Source organism: Stegostoma tigrinum, chromosome 34, assembly GCF_030684315.1.
Source record: "Stegostoma tigrinum isolate sSteTig4 chromosome 34, sSteTig4.hap1, whole genome shotgun sequence".
Classification (NCBI taxonomy): domain Eukaryota; kingdom Metazoa; phylum Chordata; class Chondrichthyes; order Orectolobiformes; family Stegostomatidae; genus Stegostoma; species Stegostoma tigrinum.
Genome location: NC_081387.1, coordinates 16,214,825 through 16,232,003, shown reverse-complemented (window position 1 = coordinate 16,232,003; position 17,179 = coordinate 16,214,825).

The following is a 17,179-nucleotide window of genomic DNA, read 5'->3' as shown; positions in this document are numbered from 1 at the left end:
TGGAATCACGAGTTTAAATCCCACCACAACAGATGGTAAAATTATTATTTCAATCAACAAAAATCTGGAATTAGAAGAAAGTTGATCTAATGGTATCCACGTAATCAGTGTGGATTGTGGTAAACAAAAGCCCATCTGGTTCATAAATGCCCTTTAAGCAAGAAAATTTGCCATCCTCACCTTGTCTATTTGACATGTGAATCCATATTCACAGCAATGTGGTTGGCTGTTAACTGCTCACTGAGCTCACCCCAGCAAAACATTGAGGTTATGGAGTAATCAGGGATGAGCTGTAAATACTGGTCCAGATAGTGATGCCTATATTTGAATAAATGCTACTCATCCCCTCTAATCTCTGCTCGTGCTTACGGTCCCCGTAGGCCTCCTCACAGCCATCTTCATCAATGCTGTAATTATGCCTCCCACTTTCTTTATCTCTGCTGTCTTTGTTCAGCTTTCCCTTAAATCTTTATTCATTTCAGTTTCTTCATTTCAAAGGATTATAGAATTCCTACTGTGTCGAAGCAGGTCATTCAACCCGTTGAGTCCATATTGCACCTCCGAAGAGCAGCCCACCACCTTACCCTCTCCCTGCAACCCTACATTTACCATGGATAACCTACCTAGCCTGCACATCCCTGGGTAGTGTGGGTGATTTAGCGTGGCCAGCACGCCCAACCTGCACATATTTGGACTGTGGGAGGAAACCCACACATCCGCTGGAATAATGTGCAAACTCCCACACAGACAGATGCCCGAAGGTGGAATCAAACCCAGAAGATAGGAAAAAGATTTTAAACAGACATGGGGGCAACTTTTTACACAGATCATGGTTTATATGCGGAATGAAGTTCCAGAGGAAGTAATGCTTGTGAATACAGTTACAACATTTAAGAGATTTTTAGAAGTACATGAAGAAGAAATGTTTGGAAGGATAAGGCCAAGCACAGGCACGTGAGACTTGTTTAGTTTGGCATTATGGTTGACAATGGCTGGTTCGACCGCAGGGTCTGTTTCCATGCTCTCTCTTTCTACGAATATGACTCTGTGTCCTTGCTGCAACATTGCTATGATGGCTGCCATTGTGGCCCATGGTGTAAGATTGCAAAGGGTAAAATAATATAGCTGATTTGGAAACATGCCATGACTGTTCTTAGAGGCTGGCACATTTTGTACACCAATATATGTGATGCTGGGCATGTGTGACCGGTGCCCTGAGCTGCTTTGGTGTGGTTACCAAGGTAGAGGCTGTTTAAAGCTAGTGGTCACCTGAAGTTGGCAGCTCTCATGCTGAATGCCTTTTCAAGAATTCTTGATATTCAGTTTGCTTATGGCTTATTATAAGGTAGAAAGTTACACATGAATGAAGCAAGATATGCAGTTAAAAAGGTAATTGGACAAATATTACAAAGTTGTGCAAAGTATTTGTGACTTATCAGGCAGGAACCTAGATTGAGTGCTTTTCTAAGATTAGAGATTTCTACAGAAAAAATGTATGAAAAATTGCTGAAGATGTACAGGCAGTTCTTGAATGGAAACATGTATCAGTTGGCTGTGTGAATGGAAACATTACATGTGTTTTGATGGTTTGGCAATGAGCTGAAATCAGACAATTAATCTAAACTGGGAACTCAGTGATTGAAAGCCAATTGAATTTAAAACAATTCTTCGACTAATGCTATTGTAAGAACATTGGTATGTCATCCAAGGTGTATAAGGAGAGGGTTTTTGAAAATCCATGTGACAGCAAACTGCCATCTGAAAATAAGCATCTAGTTCTGACAAGAAATTGCTAAGCTCTCTAAGCTCATAAAAGGTACCACTATACTTCCAGTGAGGTTTCTTCACAGAGAGAACATTCCTGACAGCACAATCAGCGGAAGAAAGGTGTTTATGACTTGAGAACAGCAGAAGAAACATATTTATGACTGGAGGCTGTGAAGAAGGCAGAGCGCTCTGGAACACCCATTGAATGTGGGCTTTGAGGGATTAAATTTTAATTTTTTTTCTTACTACTTGGGTTATGTAAGTAGGACTTATGCTTATTGCAAATTTGTTCAGTTCGGGAACAGTTCGGAGTTTTGTGGAGGGGGGAATTGTTCGGTTTGTTAGTAGTTCTGTTAATTTGTTCACTATTAGGGTTAAATATTTAAATTGGTACTTGTTATTTATAAAGCGAATATCAGGGATTTCTTTCATTTAACGTTCCCTTCTCTGTAACACAAGCACGACCACATTTAACAGGAAAATTGTAGCTGTCTAATGAGAATCTCACTGCAACCAGAACGAGTGAAAAGATGCAACAAATTGTTTCTGATGTCCTCATAGTTCTTGCTCAATCTCTCATGATTCAATCACATTTATCATCTATAACACTCCATCCATCATGTCCAATATTAGACGTAACTCAAGTTTTAAAAAACTGACAAAACTGCACACGGTGGAAATCAGAAACAAAATAAGGAGCTACTGGAAAATATCAGCTGGTCTGGCAGCATCTGGGGAGGGAAATCAAAATTAACACTTTGGATCCAGTGATCCTTCTTGAGGGCAGTTATGGAGAAATGCCCAAAAAAATTGAAGCAATACAGGATCTGGATATTCTGAAGTGAACAACATAAGTTAGCAACAGATGCAGCAAACAACCAAGAAGACAAATGGATTTTGGCGTGTATTACTTGGAGTTTGAAGTTTAAAAACATGGGAGTATTGTCACAACTGAAACTGTACATAATTATATATGTGTACATCTGCTTTTCCTTCCTCCTTTCAGGTATGTTTGAGTAAATAGCTGCTCTGCAGTGTTGTTGTAGCATTTTGCTTTGTTAGTCGATGTATCTCCTCGAGAACCCATTCCCCCAAATGATTTCATATATAGCACTCTCTACAACCTCATACTCCTGTCTGCATCATTAGTGTTGAGGTGGAGATTGTCTAGAGTTACAGGTGCCTGGGAGTGAAGATCACCAAATAACCATGCTGGTCCCATGTCAACACAGCAATCGAGAAAGTACAACAATGTTCATACTTCCACAGGGAGTTAAGGAAATTCAGCATGTGCACAATGACTCTTACGATTTTTTTCTAGATGCAGCAGAGAAAGCATCTTATCTGGGTGCAACACAATGTGGTTTGGCAACTGGTCTTCCCAAAGCCGCAACAAACTACAGAGAGTTGTGAACTCAGCACTGTCCATCATGCAAACCAGCCTTTCATCTATTTACTCCATCTATATTCTCACTGCCTCAGGAACGCAACCAACATAATTAAAGACCCCCTCACATTCTGGTTATAGTCTCTTCCACCTTCTTCCATTGGGCAGATGATATATAAGTTTGAACACATGTATGTTCAGGTTCAAGAACAGCTCCTTCCTGGCTGTCATCACATTTTTGAATGGACCTATCACATATTAATGTTGATGTCTCTCTCTCTCTCTCTTTCTCTCTGTAGCATTATAACCATGCACTCTGCCACCCTGATACACTTTACGTAGTATGATCTGTCTATATAGGACACAAAACAACATTTTTCACTGTATCTCTGCACATGTGGCAACAATAAAACACATTGATTTAGATCAAATCAAATCAAATCATTATTCGATTCACCTGCTTAAAGTCTCAGTACAATTCAATTGAAGGCCATTCAATCAGAACAATTTCCTTCTGTCCCGAGGAATGGTGCCAGTCTCCCAGGGAATGAAACCCATTTCTCTCAGCTCCAGGCACAGAAACCCATTCCTCATTGCGCAGGCATTGAAAGACATTCCTTCTGCATTAGCATTTCGGCCATGTATTTAATTGCTCGAATTCAGTCACCTCATGTACATTTGTCATCATCTTAAGTAGATTGTTACCTTGGTTGTTCATCTTTTCAATTTAGGTCCTGACTGTTCAAATTCTTCGATCAGGATCTCCTTCCCAGTTCTATCAATGTCAATGGTAGCAATGTGGATGATGACAACTGGGTTCCTCCCCTCCGATTTCAAAATCTTTTCCAGCCCTGTGGATATATCCTTAACCCTTGATCTTGGAAAGCAATGCATCCTTGGAAGTTGTTCTCATGGAGCTTGTCCTCAGGACATACCAGAGATGACCCACATCTCGACCTCCCCTTTAGCTTTGATCTCAAAACCTGCAGCAGTACAAGCCAAGGAGGGTGAAACTACATCTCGGCAGGAGACAGCCAGAAGGCCGGCGCCCAAAAGCAATGGTGAATGACGAGCCAAATTTTCAAACTAAGCAAGGCCATCTGCAGCGAACACTCCCTCCACCCTCGCTGCAGACATCGGACCTGCATTTAGGCTTAATGGTAGGGAGAGGGGAAGGAAACATACTGAGGGGACATCAATGTAAAGAACCTAACACTTCTATAAGTATATTGTCTCTCATCATATAATTTTCAGTGATGGACCTGGTTAATACACACCTAGGTGAGATTTCAATCGCCTCTTCTGGAGCCCCAAGGATGAAATGGCCAAGTAGTGCTCATCTCTCACAAGCTACCAACTCTTGGTCTACAGACAGTCTCAGATGCCCAATCACCTTGAACCATGACAACGAGGACTGCAGCCAATGCACACACCTTTCCACACTAACACCTACGTTATGGATTGGGGGTGCAGATTAACTGATGATTACACACATCTCAACAGGGAAATGTTTATCCTATCTATCAGCTTTTCAAAGGAGCACAATACTCTGTTAAGTTTGGGATATGTGCCACATGGAACTCACATGCCTACTGTTACTCAGCAAAGATGTTTGCAAAGCGAAGATGCACGAAACATCATACGCTGTCATAGAGGATGTTCAGGCATTTCCAAGCCTCCTCACAGTATACACACACTGTCAAATATAGAAGGGTTAACAATGATGGAATGGTCAAACCAAGGTCCTTCGGGATTCCTGTGATTATAGATACATTTGTGAGGGACTTCACTATGGATCACTCAGATGTCATATCTTCATCAATGTCTTAAGAGCTATTTAATGTTACCACTCTGTGATGTTAGTGCTCTGTCTCAATGGTACCACTTCAATGAGGATCATGAAGGCCAGTTCATGTGCAGATACTTCAAGAGGGGTAGGGTCACCTGAAAACATCTTAATCATATCGATAATGAGGCATTTGTTCAGCAAAATAAAAGAACATGGATTACAAAAATAGCAAGGTCAAATACAATTTCAACACCATTTATCCTTTGCACTAAGCAGTGGCTGTTTGCCAGATGAGCAACACATTCTGAAACAATTGCATGAAATGTAAACCCTACGCATTGAGCCTGAAAGCAGGTCTCACTGACACTGTCTCTGGCCTCTCAGGCTCTGCAAAGCATATCAGAACAATGCTATCTCAGATGGCCCTCCAGGTGAATAGCCTGATATTCAGGATGTTCTTCCTCCTGAGAAGATTTCTCTTAATTTCCTGTTTCACCTTCTTCCATGTCATTGCCACTTTGCGGGCTTCAGTTGCGAAGGACACGGCATTCCAATATGATGAAACAAATATGCTGTGGCCTCCACTGCAAGGCTCTGCCAGTATGGACCAGGCACCGGAACCCCAACTTAAGGAAGACTGTGGTCTGTTACACTATGCCCCCAGTAAAAGTGTGCTTTTATTCTGAGTCAGACTAAAGATCAGTTAAAGGTGTCAAGCTAAATGCTTGGAAGCGATATTCTTTGTCCCCCAGCAGCTATCACTGAATGCTCTGAGAACCTTGGAAGGATGATAGAATCACACAATCACAAGTGTGCATGCAGGCCATTCAGCTCATCCAATTCACACCGAACTTCAAAAGAGCATCTTACCAAACTCAAACCCCAAGTCGGCTGATCATTTACCATGGTCAATCACCTAACCGCACATCATTAGACTATGAGATGAAACTGGAGTAAAGGGACAAACAAATGAAGATATGGGAACACAGACAGCCTCCTGATGGCAAAATCGAACCCAGTTCTCTGGTGCTATGAGGCATCAGTGCTAACCACTGTGCTACCCCATATAGCAGTGTGTGAGCTCATTTCTTTGGAAGAGTCATGGCAGTTCCCAGGAAGTGTGGACCACAAATCCAAAATCTGGCATCAGTGTGTAACATATAATCCATGCAGTGGGAGGTTTTAACATTTGAACTTACTACCATACAAATTAGAGCAAAGGGAGGCCATAAGGCCAATAGACTCTGCTCTGCCCTTCAATAAGAGCATTGTTAATCTGCTTGAATTCTGAATTCTGCACTCTCCTTTCCTTTGATAAACTTTGACTGGTCTGTCTAACAGCACTCTGTCCACCTGTACTCTAAAAATATTCAGCTATCACCAATCTATCTCCACTGTTTCCTGAGGCAGAGATTTCCAAAGTCACACAACCCTCTGACGAAAGCAAAAATTTTTCATCTCGGCCTTGACAGGTTTCTAACTTCTAACTCAAATTAAACAAGTCCTCTAGTTCTGGAATCACTCAAATGAGGCAATATCCTTTCCACAGTTCTCGACCAGATCAGACCAGATCAGTCATCTCTCAAAGTATCTTAAGAAGGTAGTCTAGATGCTAACTTTGTGTTTTTTAAAAGAGAAGTGTCACACTTTGTGTTCCAAAGGCAATTCGACTGATCAAATACCTCAATGTGAGCTCTTCACTTGGTTTGTATACTGTGAGTTCTATATTTGGTTTACAGGCTGTGAGCTCTTCACTTGGTTTGTCGACTGTGAGTTCTATATTTGGTTTACAGGCTGTGAGCTCTTCACTTGGTTTGCAGACTGTGAGTTTTATCTTCGGTTTACGGACTGTGAGCTCTTCACTTGGTTTGTATACTGTGAGTTCTATGTTCGGTTTACAGGCTGTGAGCTCTTCACTTGGTTTGTATCCTGTGAGTTCTATATTTGGTTTACAGGCTGTGAGCAATTCACTTGGTTTGCAGACTGTGAGTTCTATATTCAGTTTACAGGCTGTGAGCTCTACACTTGGTTTATATCTTGTGAGTTCTATATTTGGTTTACAGGCTGTGAGCTCTTCACTTGGTTTGTATACTGTGAGTTCTATATTCGGTTTACAGGCTGTGAGCAATTCACTTGGTTTGCAGACTGTGAGTTCTATATTCCGTTTTCAGGCTGTGAACTCTTCACTTGGTTTGTATACTGTGACTTATATTCGGTTTACAGGCTGTGAGATCTACACTTGGTTTGTAGACTGTGAGTTCTATATTCGGTTTACAGGCTGTTAGCTAAACACTTGGTTTGCAGATTGTGAGTTCTATATTCGTTTTACAGACTGTGATCTCTTCACTTGGTTTGTAGACTGTGAGTTCTATGTTCGGTTTACAGGCTGTGAGCTCTTCACTTGGTTTGTATCCTGTGAGTTCTATATTTGGTTTACAGGCTGTGAGCAATTCACTTGGTTTGCAGACTGTGAGTTCTATATTCAGTTTACAGGCTGTGAGCTCTACACTTGGTTTATATCTTGTGAGTTCTATATTTGGTTTACAGGCTGTGAGCTCTTCACTTGGTTTGTATACTGTGAGTTCTATATTCGGTTTACAGGCTGTGAGCAATTCACTTGGTTTGCAGACTGTGAGTTCTATATTCCGTTTTCAGGCTGTGAACTCTTCACTTGGTTTGTATACTGTGACTTATATTCGGTTTACAGGCTGTGAGATCTACACTTGGTTTGTAGACTGTGAGTTCTATATTCGGTTTACAGGCTGTTAGCTAAACACTTGGTTTGCAGATTGTGAGTTCTATATTCGTTTTACAGACTGTGATCTCTTCACTTGGTTTGTAGACTGTGAGTTCTACATTCGGTTTACAGGCTGTGAGCTCTTCACTTGTTTGGCAGACTGTGAGTTCTATATTCGGTTTACAGGCTGTGAGCTCTTCACTTGGTTTGTATCCTGTGAGTTCTATATTCGGTTTACAGGCTGTGAACTCTACACTTGGTTTGCAGATTGTGCGTTCTATATTCGGTTTACAGGCTGTGAACTCTACACTTGGTTTGTATCCTGTGAGTTCTATATTCCGGTTACAGGCTGTGAACTCTACACTTGGTTTGCAGACTGTGAGTTCTGTATTCGGTTTACAGACTGTGATCTCTTCACTTGGTTTGTAGACTGTGAGTTCTACATTCGGTTTATAGGCTGTGAGCTCTTCACTTGTTTGGCAGACTGTGAGTTCTATATTCGGTTTACAGGCTGTGAGCTCTTCACTTGGTGTGTATCCTGTGAGTTCTATATTCGGTTTACAGGCTGTGAACTCTACACTTGGTTTGCAGACTGTGCGTTCTATATTCGGTTTACAGGCTGTGAATTCTACACTTGGTTTGTATCCTGTGAGTTCTATATTCCGGTTACAGGCTGTGAACTCTACACTTGGTTTGCAGACTGTGAGTTCTGTATTCGGTTTACAGACTTTGAGCTCTTCACTTGGTTTGTAGTCTGTGATTTGTATATTTGGTTTACAGACTGTGAGCCCTATACTTGGATTACAGACTGAGCTGTGCACTTGGTTTATGGACTGTGAGCTCTGTATTCTGTTCACAGACTGTGAACTCTACACTCCCATTTACAGATTGTCAGTGCGGTACTTGGTTTACAGACTGCTACATCTTCACTCAATTGACTAGTCCAAAGTAATGTACCTTGGATTGAAAACTGATGGACATGCCCAAAGCACTGTGCAGCAAACTAATCAGGATATAATTTCCTTGAATGAAGTAAGCATTGGAAGGAGTAGCTATAATTTTCGTTATGAGGGGAAGCCCATTTTTGTTCAGTGTGAAGGTCATCAAGTGGCAAAAGGTAGAGGAGAGGCCTTGAGTGGGAGGGACCTTAGCTGCTTTATGACATGGATCCTGGCAACTGTTGTGATGTGGCTCATGGTAAGTCAGTGATAGACCGCTCGGTGGCACTTGGTGCCACATGGGGCAGGACTTTGACACCTGGCAACCTGGCAATTGGTGGGAATTGGCCCCCAGAGCTGATTTCAAAGCTGGAACTGGAACTGGAGGGGGAGTGGGAATGGGAGCGGGAGAGGGAGCGGGTGGAAGAACAGGAGCAGGATCTACAGCTGGAGCTGGAGTTGGCCCAGCTGCTGGAGCTTGAGCTGGAGCTGGAGCTGGAGCAGGAGCTGGAGCAGGACATGCAAGAGCAGCTGGAGCAGGAACAATGGCCTGCACTCGATCTGGAGCAGCAGCAGAAGCTGGAACTGGAGCAGCTGCTGGAGTTGGAGCAGGAGCTGGAGCAGACTTGATGGCCACTTAAACTGGGACATTCAGAAACACTGCAAAGAAATTTAGAAGGACGTAATTTAACCAAAGTATTGATTACACATTTATTCTGTTCAAATAAAATCAATGTTGAAGAAATAACCCTGTTAGTATCAAGTTATCGAATGCAGTTTTCCTGTTGTTTGGATTATTCATAATTAAGGCTGATCAGCACTGTTACTGACATCACACTGATCATTACTTGTGTCACACTGATCATTACTTGTGTCACAGTGATCATTGATTATGTCACAGTGATCATTGATTGTGTCACAGTGTGTGTGATGACGAGGACAATGACATCTGTTCAATTTTGCTGATGACTCAAAGCTAGGCAGCATTGTAGACAGTGTAGATGAGCGTATAAAGTTAGAATGGAATATTGAGATACTAAGTGAATATACAAAACTGTGGCAGATGAAGTTCAATATGAGAAAATGAGAGATAAACTATTTTTGACTTATAAAGGATAGATCAGGGTACTTTCTAAAGAATATGAAGTTAAATACAGCAGATTTCTGAAGACATCTGGGGGTTCAGGCGTGCAGACCTTTAAAATGTCACAAACAGATGCAGAAAATAAGCAAGAAAGCAATTGGAATGCTGGCCTTTATATGTAGAGGACCAGAGTACAAGGTGCAAACATCAATTGCAGCTATACAAATCCCTGGTTAGATCCCACTTGGAGTACTGTAAGCAGATCTGGCCACCACACCTTTGGAAGGACATACTGACCTTAGAGGGATGACAGCATGGGTTTACAAGAATAATAGATAACAATGTGTGGAGCTGGATGAACACAGCAAGCCAAGCAGCATCTCAGGAGCACAAAAGCTGACGTTTCGGGCCTAGGGCTCTCTGATGAAGGGCCTAGGCCCGAATCATCAGCTTTTATGCTCCTGAGATGCCGCTTGGCCTGCTGTGCTCATCCAGCCCCACACTTTGTTATCTTGGATTCTCCAGCATCTGCAGTTCCCATTATCTCTGTTTACAAGAATAATACCTGACCTTCAGGAGTGAAGCTATTAGGCGAGATTATATAAATTAGGCCTGCTTCCTCCAGAATTTAGAAGATTAGGGGTGATCCAATCGAAGTCTTTAAGATACTAAAACAGGGTAGATAACGATAAACTATTTCCAGTGATTGGAGATTCTAGGGCTAGGGGCATAGCTGATAATTAGGGCCAGCCTATTCAGGAAAGATGTTAGGAAGCACTTCTACACACAGAGGGCGGTAGGGGTTTGGACCTCACTTCCCGAAATGGCAGTACATGTTGGAACAGTTGTTGGTTTAAAATCTTAAATAGATACATTTTTGTTAAGCAAAGTTAATAAGTGGTATGGGCCAAAGGCAGGTATATATAGTTAGGCCATAGATCCATGCATGATCTCACTGAATGATGGAACAGGTTCGATAGGCTGAATGGACTACTCCTATTCTGTTGTTCCCGTGTCACAGAGATCACTTATGCTAAAGTCAATTTAGCATAGTGATTGGGACAGGGATCAAGCTTCAAATTTTACGTAGATTTCTCTTGAAATTACTGACAGCAAGTGTATTAAGGTTCTACTCAGAGAGGAGGAACTTAAAACAGCTGCAATCACCAGGGAAGTGGCATTTATGCAAAGTCATGCCATTTGGACTGATCACATTGATATCACTGGCAGAAACTATCAGTTTGACAGGCTCCCTATAATCCAAAATGAATGCAATGGTCAGCAAACCTTTCAGATTTTTGTAGACAGTCTGGCATTTTTGTGTCAGTCAAATGTTCTAACTTTAACAAATTCATTAAATGAGCCAAAATAGTACTGAGGTTTAGTATAATCCACTCGTGCCAACATTGCAGAATTTTGTGTTTTAACCACCTCTGGGAAATTCCAAAGTAGCCCTTATTTCCACTTCTCAGTGTGCTACTTGATCTTGTCCCACAGTTTGCAGCAAATATGTCTCTTCCCTTTTGCCAAATTTATAAAAAAGTGGCTCTTCGTCGCCAAATAATTCAGGTCAACAGGGGAAAATATTCTTCCCAGGTTTGGTTGCAAACAACTAAGTTGTTAATGTAAACTACACAGTAACAGAGTCCTTTACTTATTTTATTGGTCAGTCATTGCAGGGTTGCTGATGTATTTTATGTTACAAATGCATGGCTTTGCATTGGTAAAGTCCAATCAGTTTTACAAAGGCTGATATTGCTTTGGCTCTATCATTCAATGGAACTGGCTGATATCCTTGTAGGTTGGGTGAAGGATCATGCACACTTCCAATTATAGAACACTATTTGAGTCTGCTTTCATTACCGCATTGACTTTGCAACACATTTGGAAGTGGGATCATAATGTTGGTAAGCTCCCGGCTCCAAGACAGAGAAAAACCCAAAGAACTACAGTTACTGGGGAAAAAAAACAAGCAGAATTTGCTGAAAAACCCAGCAGATGTTGAAGCATCAATGGAGAGGAAGCAGAGTTAGAATTTTGGGTCCATTGATCCTTCTTCAGAACAAGTCATTGGACTTGAAACATTAACTCTGGTTTCTCTCCACAGAGGTTGACAGGCCTGTTAAGTTTTACCAGCAATTTCTGTTTTTGTTCGAGGTTCTATGACTCACTTCAATAATATCATCGCTCATTGTAAACTTAATCTCTTCCCTTGTCTGAGCTAACTTCTCTGGATTGAGTTTGTAAGGATGTTGTTTTATAGCTAACTCATCCCCTATATAACATGGTAAACAGCCAAGGGCATTCCTCCTGATGTTTCACAAAAATAGTTTCATGGTTTTGTAGTGGCCTTTGTAAGTAACTTTGATAGTTTTATGGAAAATAAAATGTGTAATTTAACCTTCAAGTACCTCAGTTTAATTTAATCTGATGCTAGAGGATCAACTTTTGAATTTTCAATTTGATTCATTCTCCAGTTCTGTTATTTTAAGTTACTTCTTTCATTAGTATAAATATAAATTTCTTCTGGCTATCACCATTATCCTAACATCTCTGTAAATATTGATGCAACACACTCACCAAATCTTTCTCCTGTCCAGAGAACCCAGCATATAATTGACTTTATTGAGTTTCATTTTGACAAGGTCCAGTGAACCACATTTCTGACTGATCCACACAGATAACCTAACATGATGGCATCCACAAGCAAATTTCAAACTTTGGACTTTCCATCTACTCTAATTTTCACTGTTTGGTGAGCACTCTTCCAATGGTTCTTGGATAACTCACATGCTTTGGTTAGTTTCTTTTTGAAACTTGAAGTATAAGCTAACAGCATTGTGTCTGAACTTTGGTTTAAGATTTTTTACTTTAATCAATGCAAGAGGTTTTTTCAACCCATGTCCCTGTTTTCTCTAAAGCAGCAGAGGTTGAGAGAGGTCCATAAAATAATGAAATGCATAGATAGGGCTGATGGTCCAAATCTTTTTCCCCAGAGTTGAAATGTCTAAAACTGTGGGGCATGCATTTAAGGTGAGAGGTGAAAGCTCAAAAAAGATCAAAAGGCAAGTTATTTTATTCAGAGAGTAGGAGGAGTCTGGACACACTACCAGGGGTGGCAGTGGAGGCAGATACAATAGAGGGGTTTGAGGGACTTCTAGATAAGCACATGAATATGCAAGAAGGGAGGAATATGGTGGCAGAAGGGATTAATAAAATTTGGCATCATGTTTGGCACAACATCTTGGCTGAAGGGCCTGTTCAGGCTGTACAGTTCCATGTAAAGAGTAATGGAGCCAGTGTCAATGAATACTGTTAAAGCAAAAGTTGGACAGATTCTTGACTGACAAGAGAGTCAAAGCTTATAAGACGAAGTTGGGGAGTGAATTCGAGACCACCATCAGATCAGCCATGCTCTTATTTAATCATGGAGCAGATTTGACCCACTCATGCTCCTAATTCGTGCCTCTGTGACTAGACTTCGGATCATTAGTTTGGTTTCTGGCGTAGTTGTTCAAGTTAATGATTAGGTTTGAAACAGTCTATGATAAATTGAAAGAATAAACAAAGAGTGGTAAATGTTTGGAACTGATGGTTGATGCAGAATCAATTGTTAAATGTAAAGCTGAGCTAGATGAATTTTTGCTAATCAAAGTTATTGAGGGATATGTACCAAAAGGAGCATATGGAGTTGGAATGGATTAGCCATATCATTTAATGGTGGAACAGGTTCAAGGCGCTAAGCCCAACCCTGTTATTGACAAAGCATTTTGTTAGTTTAAACGTTTGATTTGGTTTTGTTTTTAGTATAGTAAATGATGTTTTGTCTGGCCTAAGCATTCATTTTCAAGCACTTATGGCAAGGAAATGGCTGAGTGCCCTTCTATCCCTGCCCTTTACTCATGGACTAGCCCTTCCTTGTGCAGAGGAAGCCTATTTGCTGGTGTGAAGGTGATAATACTTGGGCATAACAATGAGAGCAGTTGGATAATGTGATAACAATCTGCTCGATGCAATTTGGCCACGCAGTGCCCCCTGGACAAATGGAGTGCAATTCGGAAGTGTGCCACTTTCTAAATGACTTGGAGAGGGTGAACAGGATAATCTCAGATAATAAAATAATGAACTGAGAATGTTGGAGATCCGTAACAAATAGAAACAGAAGTCACTGGAGAAGCTCAGCAGGTCTGGCAACATCTGTAGAGAGAAAACAGAGTTAACATTTTAAGTCCTGTGACCTTTTTTTTCACATTCCAGATCAAATAATCTAAGGTCCAGGATACAATGAGATGATCCGCTCATTAATTGTATATAGTCAAGTGACATTCTTCATGAAGTTAACCAGATCTGTATTCTACTACTCAAGATAGTTGCCAATCTATAAGATAAATTTCACAGCATCATACACTGATATAGGACAGAAAAAGGCCATTCAACAAAATGTACCCTTTGGCAGTGTTGTGCATTTAGCCCTAATTTCTAGCTCTCTCTTCATAGACTATTAATTATTTTTCTCCACATAGTAAAAAAATTAATTTCTCCAATTGTTTCTGGGTTCTCGCTCAATCCTCACCTTTGTTGGTTGCTCAGAGACTGTTAATTTGCTGTGCAGACTGCATGCCTTGAGCAGATCCATTCCTGCTGGTTTTTTCCTGCTCTTTTACTGCAAATCTTCACTCTGTGCTGAACCCATGCTGATCCTTTCCTACTAGTGTCTTTGCTGCAAAGTGATCTTAATTTTGCTGCTATCCATTGCAGTCACTGACTCTGCTCCACGTCTCTCACCATCGCCCTTTGTCAGGCTGGTTAGAATTGATATTTTAATAGCAACACTCTCCCACCCATCTCTTCAGGCATCAGATTAACACAATCCAGGATAAAGCAGTCTGCTTTATCAACATCCACAAACATCCACTCCCTCCACCACTGCCATTCAGTAGCAACATTGTAAAACGTCTACAAAGCAGGAAACCAAAGCTCCCTAGACAGCATTTTCCAAATTGCTGACCACGTCAATCTAGAGCAAGGGCCGTGAAGATATGGAACACCACCACTTGCATGTATCCGTCCAAGCCACTCACCATCCTAACTCGAAAATCTATCACCGTTCCTTCATTGCCGCTGGGTTGAATCCTAGAACTTGCTTCCTGACAGCATTGTGGGTTAACCCACAGCATGTGCACTGTGGCAGTTCAAGAAGGCAACTCACCTTCTCAAGGGCAACTAGGGATGAGCAAAAAATACTGGCCCAGCCAGTGACACCCAAGTCCCATGATGAATTAAAATGCTTTTATTTGTTGATTTGAAAGTAGATTGCACTTGTGCGGCAAGACCATTTCAACTGAATGTAGGGCTACTGTACAAGAAGGTCCCAGCTGTGGGCAGACATTAGTTTTTGACATGAGCTGGCAGGTTTCTGCAGAGATCCCGCAACCTGTGTGAGCACAGGGATTTTGAGATTCATGGCTACAGATGAGCGTCAATTCATTTTTGAGTCCAACTTGTCCAGCAGCACTCCCTGCTGGCTGAAAGATACCATGTCTGGATTTCATGGTCAAAGCCATTATTCATATAACCCACAGCGTTTCACCTGGGGAAGATAAACATGGGTAGTGTCGGGCAATTCTTCCTTGAAGTAAATTATGGTTAAGTTTATAAATGACTAAGTTTCTAAACAAAAATATTTCCATTTACACTAACACCCTAATCAATGCAATCATTCAGAACATTGATCAGGCAAACTATAACACCACTTGGCAATTGTGAGAATTAGAGTCACATACAGCCACACAGCTCAGAACCAGAATCTTTGGCCCAATCAGTCCATGACAACCATAATCCCAAACTAAACTAGGCCCATCCACCTGCACTTGGCCCTTATCCCTCTATGATGTGGAGATGCCTGTGTTGGAATGGGGTGGGCAAAATCAGACTTTATCTGACGATGGAGCAGTGCTCCAGAACTCATAATTTTAAACAAATCTGTTGGACTATAACCTGGCGTCATGCGACTTCTGACCATATCCCTTCAAACATTTCTAATTCAAGTGCTTATATAAATATCTTTTAAAACATTATAGCTGTACCCCCATCCACCAATTCCTCTTGAAGTTCATTCCACACATGGACCAAACTGTAAAAAAAAATTGTCCTCATTAAAAATCATAGGACCATGTTTATTAGGATTGCTCATGATTGACCAGCACAAAATGCTTGCCAGAATGCAGCAGAACATGGCTGACAACAACATTTCAAGATTGATGAATGTGCACAAAGATATAGATAATAACATTTAACGTTTGATTAATTGCAAATAGAGCAATAGCATCTCTGTACATGGATGGTAGCATTTAACATTTGATTCAGCTAAAACAGAGCTCAAGTTTGCAGGTGATGCATCACGATAAGATTCAAACTAGTTTAATACAGTAAAAATGCCCCTTCATCCCTTGTCATTGCATAGAGGAATGAATGCAGAGATTAGCAAACATTGGAATGTCGACTGAACAATCAATTTTGTTAGCTAAAGAATTCTAACATTAGGTGCAACCACACAACTTCATTGAAAATGTTCAAAAATCAATATTATTTTCTGCAATGAGGAATTTAAAAGATTATCCAATTAATTGGTGATTAACACAGTACAGCTGGCAACTGTCACATGAATGCAGTATCCTTGTGAAAAGCGTCAAGGAGAAAGATAAGAGGCTGGAAAACATCATAGAACATAGAACATAGAACAGTACGGCACAGAACAGGCCCTTCAGCCCACAATGGTGTGCCGACCATTGATCCTCATGTGTGCACCCTCAAATTTCTGTGACCATATGCATGTCCAGCAGTCTCTTAAATGACCCCAATGACCTTGCTTCCACAACTGCTGCTGGCAACGCATTCCATGCTCTCACAACTCTCTGCGTAAAGAACCTGCCTCTGACATCCCCTCTATACTTTCCACCAACCAGCTTGAAACTATGACCCCTCGTGCTAGCCATTTCTGCCCTGGGAAATAGTCTCTGGCTATCAACTCTATCTATGCCTCTCATTATCTTGTATACCTCAATTAGGTCCCCTCTCCTCCTCCTTTTCTCCAATGAAAAGAGACCGAGCTCAGTCAACCTCTCTTCATAAGATAAGCCCTCCAGTCCAGGCAGCATCCTGGTAAACCTCCTCTGAACCCTCTCCAAAGCATCCACATCTTTCCTATAATAGGGCGCCCAGAACTGGACGCAGTATTCCAAGTGCGGTCTAACCAAAGTTTTATAGAGCTGCAACAAGATCTCACGACTCTTAAACTCAATCCCCCTGTTAATGAAAGCCAAAACACCATATGCTTTCTTAACAACCCTGTCCACTTGGGTGGCCATTTTAAGGGATCTATGTATCTGCACACCAAGATCCCTCTGTTCCTCCACGCTGCCAAGAATCCTATCCTTAATCCTGTACTCAGCTTTCAAATTCGACCTTCCAAAATGCA